At 35.0% G+C, this 11,964-nt stretch overlaps 1 pseudogene; it reads right to left on the bottom strand.

Moving 5' to 3' along the window:
• Positions 1-10,087: 10,087 nt before the first annotated feature.
• On the bottom strand, positions 10,088-11,444 carry LOC116481057 (keratin, type I cytoskeletal 18-like; annotated as a pseudogene).
• Positions 11,445-11,964: the final 520 nt, after the last annotated feature.

The following is an 11,964-nucleotide window of genomic DNA, read 5'->3' as shown; positions in this document are numbered from 1 at the left end:
ATATATATCTATTTAGTAACCCACCAGGAAAACTATTTGGATTTGTAGGTCTTTGTGGAAATTTTTCAAATAATAAATTTAGTTTTTTGTTTTAAGCAAATGTAGGGTTTTGAAGTTTTCCGTTTTGAGAAATGCACATTAAAACTCACAGAAATATAACCATACACAAATCAGAATGGCTTTTATAAAGAAGTCAAAAACGAACAGATGTTAGCTGGATGTGGATAAAAGAGAACACTTAGACATGATTGGTGGGAATGTAAATTAGTTCAAACCTTGTTGAAAACCGAAAGGAAAAATCTAAAAAAATTAAAAATGGAACTACCATTCGACCCACTAACTGCCTACTGAGAATCTACCCAATGGAAAAGAAAGGATTCTATAAACAAGACACATGCACTTAGATGTTTATTGCAGCACTATTCACAATAGCAAAGTCATGGAACCAACCTAAGTGTTCACCAATGGTTTATTGGGTAAATAAAATGTGGTATATATATATACACCATGGAATACTATGCAGCCACGGTGAAAAAAAAATCATGTTGTTAGTAGCAACATGAATGGAGCTGGAAGTTATTATCCTAAGTCAACTAACTCAGAAGTATATCAAATATACTTTTTGTCACTTGTAAGTGAGAGCTAAACAGTGGATACACATGGACATAAAGATGCAGATAATAGACACTGGTAACTCTCCAAAATTACTATTGGATACAATGTTTATATTTGGATGATAACTGGACAGGAAGCCCGATACCCACCATTACACAAGTAATATTCATGTAAATGTTTGCACATGTACCCCTCGAATCTAAAATTTTAAAAAATAAAAAATGAAATTTTCTGCTTTATCTTAAATTTACATTTTTTAAGTTGTAAAATTTGTTTGTCATAAAGTGGTCCATACATTCCTGTTTGTCTCACATCTTCTTTCTTTGCCTTTCTCAAAGTTGTTAGAAGTTTTTCAGTATTATTGATCTTTTCAAGGTACTACCTTTTTTCCTTGCTATTTTTGTCTCATTTCTCTATTATCTACTTCACTGATTTGTGCTCAAGCTTTGTTATGACATTTTTGCTACTTAAGCAGATTCAAATTTTTCATCTATTTCTAGTTTTTTATTTACCTTCTGAATTATACATTCTTCAAAGATAGTCTTAGATTCACATGAAATTTGAAAAAAAATGGTAAAAATTCTGTATAATCTTTATCCAGTTTCCCCTAATTGAACATGCTGGACGATAATACAATACCACATCTAGGATATTGACATGATAAAGGTAAGATACAGAATAGGTCTATCATCACAAGGAATCCTATATTGCCCATTTTTACCTACATTCAATTATCACTTCACTTTAGTATAAAATAACTAAAGTTATGATAGTGATAAGGTTAAGCAATTTTTATGTTTATGTTTTTGGATATTTGTAAATCCTTGAGAATTTTATATAAAGACTTTTCCATGTTTTCATTGGAAATTTTTTTCTTTTCATTACTGAGTTATAGGAGATCTTTTTATATGTTTTATGGATATTTTCTCCCAATCTGTGACATTTCTATTCATTTTCTTGATGACATTTCTATTCATTTTCTTGATGATATATCTGCTATTTTTGAATAGCAGATATTTTAAATCAAGAAGTCAACTTTATCATATCTTTTTGGAAATTTATGTATATTGTTTTCTTTTACTTATCTAAGAAAACTATAGAAAAAAATTTTTTATTTAAGTCACAAGGTATTATTTCATGTTTTCTTTTAAAGATATTTGATTTTTGCTCACAAAATGATAAATATTTTGTAAACATATTATTATGAGTAAAAAAATGGACAAAAAGCATTCATACATTTAATGTGTAAGTGAATCAATAAACCATTAATTAGAAAATGTGCTATGTACCAGACAGTATACTTACTTATAAACAACTTTTAGATAAAAGCCAAATTAGAAATGCACTTTCTGGCAACAAAACCTTAAAAAACTGGCAATATTATTTTCAGTGAAAAGATAAATGTGAAGGAGTTAAGGTTAAAAAAATAGTTTGTTTTTTAATCAGTAATATCCCTCCCTAATTACAGCTTTTATCAAATTGCTGTAGATGCTATTTCTGGGACCCTTCTAAGTTATCAATAGAGAGTACAAAGTACTGCTATATTGAATTTATTTTATCTAAATACTATTTACAACCAATTTAACGTGAAAAATACTAAGAAATTAGAATGTTTTCTTCAAATTTATTATCAACATATACATTTCTATGTATTCCTATACGATGCTGAAATAAAATTTTATGCATGTTAGAAACAATGGAAGTCAAACCATTTATTTATGAATGAATGTTTTTTGTATAGGGCATGTATTTATAAATTACATAAACTAAGTAAACCATGACTTTTTATACCTGACAGGTTATTGCTGAGTTGTACACAATTGTTCCCAGAATTTTTTTTCATTTCTGAGGATGTTGTAAGCCACAAGAAAAATTTGCCACACAAAATAGCTGTTCTCAAACATCTGCTGCCAAGAAAGTTTGTTTGGAGCTTGTGATGATGGATGAATTTTTGACAGGTAATTGCAGTTCAGATCAGATGCAGACAGATTTAGTACCTAAAAGTTTCTAGTTTATTAAAATCACCATTTATTTATTTAGCACCTCTTCTTCCCTGCAAACTGTTTTGCATTTTAACACTTTGGGAATTAATAATTCAGCTATGATACCTATAATTTATACAGCGGTTTGAAATATATTAGATATTTCTTGGTTCCTCTAACAAAATCTTAAATAGGGAAGCATTTGCAAAATTAAATAGTGCTTATATATTATTACGAAAACAAAAAATGGCTTTTTTTACTAGTGTGTTCATCAGTGGTTTGTCATTAAACACTTCCAATTTTTATGCAATCTGTTATCTAATAATTGATTAATTTTTTGTGAATTCATAGGCATTAGACCTTTTTTTCTTTTTCTTTTTCTTTTTTTTTAGATGGAGTCTCGCTTGTTGCCCAGGTTAAAGTGCAGTGGCACGATCTCAGCTCACTGCAACCTCTGCCTCCCAGGTTCAAGAGATTATCCTATCTCAACCTCCCGAGTAGCTGGGACTACAGGCATGTGCCACCACGCCCAGCTAATTTTTGTATTTTTAGTAGAGACAGGGTTTCACCATGTTGGCCAGGATGGTCTTAATCTCTTGACCTCGTGATCCGCCCACCTCGGCCTCCCAAAGTGCTGGGATTACAAGCGTGAGACTCCGCACCTGGCGTAGGCCTCTTTTTCTTAGGTGGTTTTTTGGAAGATTGACTCTGAAATGGGTAATTGCATTTAGCAAAAATGTATTGGGGAATGCCTTGAGGAATAATCTTCGAAGGAAGACAAGGAAGTCAGATTGGGAGGAGGGAAGAGTTGAATTCAGTTACAACAAAAGTTTCAGCAGAGCTTTAATGGCTTTATGTGCAGGGTCAGATCTTTATACCATTCTTCTTACCCCCACGTAGATGAGACAACAAACATGGCCTCTCTTCAGAGGGAGGAGGACATGACCTTGTGTGAAGCAACTGTACAGAGTGGCACTCAACTGAGACAGTCAGATACATACTTACTCTGCTCGTGCAGCTGATGAAAGTAGTCTCAGTCCTGAAGGAAAACTTGGTAGCAGTACATAGTGTATGTGTGTCTATAGCCAATCCTTGACTTACAATGGTTTGATTTACAATTTTTTGCATTACCATGGTACCCATACAACCATTCTGTTTTTCCATTTACATTACAATATTCAATACATTACATGAGATATTTAACACTTTATTATGAAAAAGGCTTTGTGTTAGGTAATTCTGCTCAACTGCAGACTAATGTAAATGTTCTGAACACATTAATGGTAGTTTATGTTAAGCTATGATGTTTGGTAGGTTTGGTGTACTAAATGCATTTTCAAATTTTTAATGGTTTGTTGTTATTATTATTATTATTACTTTTGAGATAGGGGCATTCTCACAATGTTGCCTAGGGTAGTCTCAAACCCTAGGGCTCAAGGGATGCTCTCCTCTCAGCCTGTCAAGCAACTGGGACTACAGGTGCATGTGCCACTGCGCTGACCTTTTAAAATTGATTTATAAAAGTTAATATTATTTATATATGTCTCTTAAGTATAAAAATATATACCATTTGAAATGATAGTAAAATGGACAGATCTGCACCTATCATCGCCGAGACATTTGATGCCATCTCTGTGGTACACTCCAAGCACATGACCTTTATTTTTCTTCAGAGAAAATTTCCCGTATTTTACTTATTAGCCATCGAATTAGCTGGGCATGGTGGCGGGCACCTGTAGTCCCAGCTACTTGGGTGACTGAGGCAGGAGAATGGCATAAACCCGGGAGGTGGAGCTTGCAGTGACCAGAGCTTGTGCCACTGCACTCCAGCCTGGGTGACAGAGCAAGACTCTGACTCAAAAAAAAAAAAAAAAAAAAAAAAGCAGTTGCCTATGATACCAAGATTTTTTTTACAGACAGTAACAGACCTGGTCTTTGGTCATATGACTAAGTTATAATAAATGAGATGTCAGGAGAAATATTAGGTGATACTTTTAGATAGATTTCTTGAGCTTGCACAGCTGAAATGTAGACATGATGGCTAGCACTTCAGTCGCCTTGGACTACGAAGCAAAGTATCATGAATTCCATGGAAAGTATATGCTACATTAAGTAAACCAATTAGTGTAAAAAAAAGCCCAAGGGCCTAACACTTCAGATTGCCAACCTTATACTGTCTACATCTAACTATATTGAGACATTTTTTATGAGATACACAAATTTCTATCCAGTTTTCTCGTGTGTGTGTGTGTGTGTGTGTGTGTAAGGCTTATGACAGATTCTAATTCTTATTACTAGTTTCTATTGTTCAAGTCATTCCTATTTATAGTTGATTTTTATATTCTGATTATTCTCTATCATACTGCAAGTTCATATTGTTAAAACTAAAGTATCATCTATGTTAGAAACTTAGAAATCTCTAATTCTATTATAAATTGGGTTATCTGTATTTAGTGTTTTTGTTCTTACAATTTTGTTTCAGGAAGTTCATGCAGTACAATTCGTTCCACTGCAATATCGTCTAGTGGAAAACCTTTTGACTTACTTTTTTTGCATGTACATTTAAATGCTGTTGTATCACATCAATAACTACTTCCTCTTAAGGAGAGCTATTAAGAGAATAGCTTTCACTTAATTTTAATACTGGTGGCTCATTATCACATTGTGGTGGCCTTTTATTTGATCCTTTTCTCACTTTATTGCTTTATGATATTTTCCATGAATGTCTCACTTCTAATACATCTTTACATGTGACAGTTTTCTCAAATTTTATTCTACCTGCTGATGGAAGTTTATTAAAGATGCTCATTTTCTGAGCTCTATGAATTGTGCATTATTTTTTTCTTATATCATAAGCCTTACATCTTTTTCCTTATTCATCATCTAATGTTGTTGATCTATATAGACTGTTTTAATTGAAATTATTTGAAGAATATTCTTGGGTTTAAGTTTCTGTGGAAACATGTGAGAGCATCTCATTCTCAGAAGAGCTCATCTGTGAGAGGACAGGTTGATGTCCAGTGCTCCCAATCTAAACACAATACCTGGAAGCCTTTCAACTTTCCTTTAATGAGTTGAAAATGTTTCCTCCCACTTTTTGGCATTATGACATTCTGAGTCAGTGAATTATCAAAAATTCCCAATATGCACATAAATGACAAATATGCTTTCTCTTCTACAGTGCTTCTGTCTTTTTTACAGCCCTTTTTAATGCATGAGACAGTGCTTCTTTCTTTATCTAAAAAGTAATAATTTTATTAAACTCCTTATGTAACTCTTCCTAATTGTATTCTCTAGTCCCAATACCACTTCAGAATTACAACCACCCTTAATGTATTGCTTATCACCTGCATGTCATTTTCTTTTAAAAATATGTACATATTTATGGATTACATGGTTTTGTTTTTGCATATTTTTAACTTGTGTACATACATGTTTCATATTCTATAGCTGACTTTCTACCACACTTTTTTTTGCCTCACATAAACCTTTTGAGGTTAATCAAGGTTAATACATGTAACATAATTTTAATTATTTCTAATATTCTATATACAGTGTGCTCTTGCATAAATACATCACTGTTTAATTCTCATACTCACAATGAATATTTATCATAATGGTAAAAATGATGGGTTCTACAGCCATGGTGACTGGGTTTATGGTTCAACTCCATTTTCATTTGAGGAACAGCTTTTGGCAGTATTCTGAATGACTTTGTGCCTTAGTTTCCTTTTGGTAAATGTGGGACACTGTCTAAAACTACCACAAAGTGTTTTTGTGAAGACTTATTAACACACGCAATGCCCTGAGAAGAGCACTAAGAAATATATAAGTTGGACTATTTTTACTTCTGTTGACTATGCCTCTGAGGTTCTATCTAAAAAAAATCATTATGCAGTCCAATTTGATGAAGCATTTCCTTTTTGTTTTCTTCTAGTAATTTCATAGTTGTGAGTCTTACATTTAAGTCTTTAATCCATTGGAGTTTATTTTTGTATACAGTGAATGATAGGGGTCTAGTCTTATTGTTCTACACATGGATATCCAGTTTCCCCCACACCACTTATTGAAAAGACTGTCCTTTCCCCAGAGTATGTTCTTGGTGTGTTTATCAAAAATTGGGGGGCTATAAATGCAAAGATTTATTTCTGTATTTCCTACTTGGTTCCTTTGATGTATATGCCTGCTTTGCTTTTTATTTCACCAGGACCATGCTATTTTAGTTACTATACACAGTTTTATGCTATTTTGGTTACTATATTTTGGAGTCAGGGAGTGTCATGATACCTCCAGCTTTGCTATTTTTGCTCAGGATTAGTTTGTTTATCAAGGGTCTTTTGCCTTTCCACATACATTTAAAGATTTTTTTCTTTGTGGGAATAATGTCATTGGTATTTTGATAGGGATTACATTGAATCTGTAGATTGCTTTGAGTAGTATGGACATTTTAACAACATTAACAACATTAACCCTTCTTCCAATCCTTGAACATAAGATGTCTTTTCATTTATTTGTGCGCTCTTCAATTTCTTTCATCAATGCTTTACAGTCTTCATTGCATAGGTCTTTCATCTCCTTAGTGAAATCTACTTCTAGGTCTTTTTTTTTTTTCATAGCTATTGTGAATGAAATTGCTTTCTTGACTTATTTTACAGATAGTTTGTTATCAACATATAGAAATGCTATTGATTTTTGTATCTTGATTTTGTATCCTGAAACTTTACTAAGTTTATTAATTAATTCTATCAAATTTCTGGTGGAGTCTTTAATGTTTTCTCTATATATAATCATGTAGTTGGCAAACAAGAACAATTTGATTCCCTCTTTTCCAATTTGGGTGTCCTTTTTTTCTTTCCTCGCCTATTATTGCTCTGGCTAGAACTTCCAGTACTATGTTAAATACAAGTTGGCATCCTTGTCTTCTTTCAGATCTCAGAAGACAAGATTCCAACTTTTACCTGTTCGGTATGATGTTAGTCATACATGGCCTTTATTGTGTGAAAGTATGTTTCTTTTAGATTGAGTTCGTTTAAGGTTTTTACCATGAAGGGATTTAAAATTGTACTGAATGATTTTCAGTATCTACTGAAATGATCATATAATTTTTGTGAGTAATTTTGTTAATATATCACATTTATTGATTTGCATATGGTAAACAATTCTTGCATCTGTGGAATAAATCTCATGTGATCATGGTGTATGATCTTTTTAATGTGTTGTTGAATTTCATTTGCTAGTGTTTTGTTAAGGATTTGTTCATCAGGAATATTGGCCTGAATGTTTCTTTTTTTTCTGTACAGCAAAGAGAATAATAAAAAAGTGAAGACAAAACCTATAAAATGAGAGAAAGTATATGCAAATTATGCATCTGAAAAAGTGTTAATAATTATACTACACAAGAAACTCAAGCAAATCAATATAAAAAACATAAATAATTCAAATTAAAAATGACTAAAAGACCTCAGTAGACATTTCCCAAAAGGAGACATACAAATGGCCAGCAGAAATGTTCAACATTTGAAACACATGTTCAACATATGAAAAAATGTTCAACATCCCTAATCATTATAGAAATGCAAATTAAAACCACAGTGAGGCATTACCTGCTCCAGGTTAGAAAGGATATTGTCAAAAATTAAAAAATAATAAATGCTGGCAAGGAGGCAGAGAAAAGGAAACTCTTACATACTGCTGGTGGGAATAAAAATTAGTACAGCCATTATGGAAAATAGTATGGAGGTTCCTCAAAAAATTAAAGATAGAATTCCCACATTATTCAGCAATTTCATTACTGGGTATACATCCAAAGCAAAGCAAATTGCAATTCCAAAGAGATGTCTGAATGCTCATGTTTATTGCAGTGATATTTACAATAGCCAACATACAATGTCAGCCTAAATGCCCATCTAACAATGAATGGATCAAAAAATGTGACGTATGTTTATGTGTGTATGTGTGTTTGTAATATATATGTATATGTATATATGTGTGTATATATGTGTATATATATGCGTGTATACGTGTGTATGTGTGTGTGTATGTATACACATAATGGAATACACACATACATAATGGAATACTATTCAATCATAAGACAGAATAAAATCCTGTCATTTGCAGCAACATGGATGAACCTAGAGGACGTTATGCTAAGTGGGATAAGCCAAGCACAGAAAGACAAATACAGCATGATCTGACTCATATGTGGAATCTCAGAAAGTCAATTTCATAGAAGTAGTGAAATTGGAGTGGTTACCAGAAGCTGGGGAGTGTAGTGGGGAGTGGGGGATTGGAAGAGGTTGGTCATTGGCTACAAAGCTACTGTTTGACAGGAAGAATAACATTTTTTGTTCTATTATAAAGTAGGGTAACTATAGCAAATAATGATTTATTATTGTATATTTCAAGAAGATGGCTAGAAAAGAATTTGAATGTTGTCACAACAAGGAAATGTTAAATGTTTAAAATAGATGTTGTAATTACCCTGATTTGATTTTTACACTATGTATACATGCATTAAAACATCACATTGTACCCCACAAATATGCATATGCATAATTTTTATGCATCAATTATAAATTTAAAATTCTATTAAAAACATATATACAGGGCCTAAATTTTTGCTATTATAAAATAATACTATATATATTCTTATATATGTATCTTTGTGAAATTTCCTAGGAACTGACTATACATGTTATTTCTTAATGTAGACATAGACACTAATCATTTATCTCTTCCCCTGGCAATGAATATGATTCTTTTGCAGATTGTAAGTGTTATAAACAATGGGTAAAGAAAATATGCACAGGTCTTTTTCTCTTGTACATATGTGATAAGGTTGGTACAACTTATAGATTTGTTAATAGTGCACAGTTGTTGTCTACAGTGGATATATAAGAATTCTCATTTCTGCATATCACTATCAAAGTGTAATTTGCTCACACTTTAACTTTTGCCAATCTAATGCTTATAATGATATGTTGAGTATATTTGCATATTTGAAAAACTTCTTTATATATATATATATATATATAATATATATATATATAAAAGTATATATATACATATATATAATATATACACATATATAATATATAAGTATATATATAATGTATATGTATATATATTATATATATATACATATATATAATATATATATATATTTTGCCTTTTCTTTTCCTCTTCTGCTAAGTGTCTCAGCATATTAGGCCCATTTTTTTTTTTTGAGACAGTCTTGCTCTTTTGCCCAGGCCAGACTGCAGTGGCACTATCTTGGCTCACTGCAACCTCCGCCTCCCAGGTTCACGCCATTCTCTTGCCTCAGCCTCCCGAGTAGCTGGGACTACAGGTACCCACCACCGCTTTTAACCTTTTATTGATCTAATGAGTTTCTTTGTGTTATTTGCACAGGCTTTGGAAATACAATCAACCCTCTCCATCAGTGATAGTTATCTTCTACATTCATCTTCTACATTACCAGATTCAACCTACAGCAGATAGAAATTGTTTTTTCCTCTGAACTTTTTACTGGCATCCTGCTCCACAAAGGGTACCCTGCTCCTGCTGGCTAAATGTCTCAGAACTTTGACGTTGTTGGTCTCAGACACCACTTTACCATTCACTATCTGGCAGGTGGTGGTCTTTTGGATTGTTTGCATGGAGTTGCTGCTGTCCAGGGCATCACCAAGACTGAAGTCCTCGCCATCTTCCAGTGGGCAGCGGTAGTTGGTGATCTCAGCCTCCAGCTTGACCTTGATGTTCGGCAGGGCCTCTTACTCCTGGGCCTGGCGCTGTCTCTCCGCCTGGGTCTGTGCCAGCTCTGACTCCAGGTGCAGCAGGATCCCGTTGAGCTGCTCCATCTGCAGGGTGTAGCAGGCTTCCAGCTCCCTCAGGCTGTTCTCCAAGCTGGCCTTCAGATTTCTCATGGAGTCCAGGTCAGTCTCCAAGGGCTGGACTGTACATCTCAGCTCCATGAGCGTCATCTCAGCAGTTCCAACCTCGACAGACTGCGCGGTGACCACTGTGGTGCTTTCCTCAATCTACTGAGACCAGTACTTGTCCAGCTCCTCTCAGTTCTTCCGAGCCAGCTCATCATATTGGGCTCGGATGTCTGCCATGATCTTGGCGAGGTCCTGAGATTTGGGGGCATCTACCTCCACGGTCAACCCAGAGCTGGCAATCTGGGCTTGTGGACCTTTTACTTCTTCTTCGCGCTTCTTCTTCATGAAGAGCAGCTCCTCCTTGAGAGTCTCGATCTCTGTCTCCAGCTGCAGCTGAGTGACATTTGTGTCATCAGTGACCTTGCGGAGCCCATGTATGTTGCTCTCTACAGACTGGTGCGTGGCCAGCTCTGTCTCATACTTGACTCTGAAGTCATCAGCAGCAAGACGGGCATTGTCAATCTGCAAAACGATGCGGGGATTGTCCACAGTATTTGCGAAGATCTGAGCCCTCAGGTCTTCGATGGTCTTGAGGTAACGGCTCCAGCCTCTGACCTGCCGTCCCTTGTTCTCCAGGTTCTCCTGGATTTTGCTGTCCAGCTTCCGGTTCACGGTCTCCAGGCTCCTCACTCTGTCCAGGTAGGAGGCCAGGCAATCGTTCAGGCTTTGCATGGTCTCCTTCTCGTTCTCGACGCCTCCCACTCCTGCCAGACCCCCGGCCATCCCCGCGGCCAGGACTGCTGCCCTGGAAGCTGGTGGAGCGGCTCACGGAGATCTGGGAACCAGAGCCCCTAGGGCCTGCATAGATGCTGGCCACTCTGCTGACCGGCGCCTAGCTGGGTGCCTGGACAGAGCCCAGGGACCAGTAGTTGGTGGAGAAGGTGGAGCGGGTGGTGAAACTCATGCTGTTCTGGGAGGAGAGCGAGAGGACAGGACTCAGGCTTTCCCAACGACCAGAAAATAATTTTTTAATGGATAGTTGTGTCTGTGCAGAACATGCACAGATTTCTTTTTTCTTATTATTATTCTCCAAAAAATACAACTATTTCCATAATATCTACATTGTATTAAGTATCATAAGTGATCTAGAGTTGATTTAAAATATACGGGAGAATGTGTGTAGGTTTCATGCAAATACGATGCCATTTTTTATCAGGGACTTGAGCATCCATGAATTTTGGTATCTATGGGAGTCCTACAACCAATCCCTCATGGATACCCGGGGTCAGCAAATCCCTTATAGCTCTCCATCTGTAGCTACATTTTCATCTGTTCTATTTGTTTCTGACGTACAGATCACTATGTGTAATTTTAAATAATACTAAACTTAAATGTATTGTCTATGTAGGTTTGCTTTTGGTGTGTTGCTTAAAAATTTATTTGATATCCTCAAATCAAGAATATAGTTTTTATATATTTTTATT

Source organism: Hylobates moloch, unplaced genomic scaffold (assembly GCF_009828535.3).
Source record: "Hylobates moloch isolate HMO894 unplaced genomic scaffold, HMol_V3 SCAFFOLD_3, whole genome shotgun sequence".
NCBI classification, from domain to species: Eukaryota; Metazoa; Chordata; class Mammalia; order Primates; family Hylobatidae; genus Hylobates; species Hylobates moloch.
Note: the sequence above shows the minus strand (reverse complement) of the source record. Positions and strands in the feature narration are given on the sequence as shown.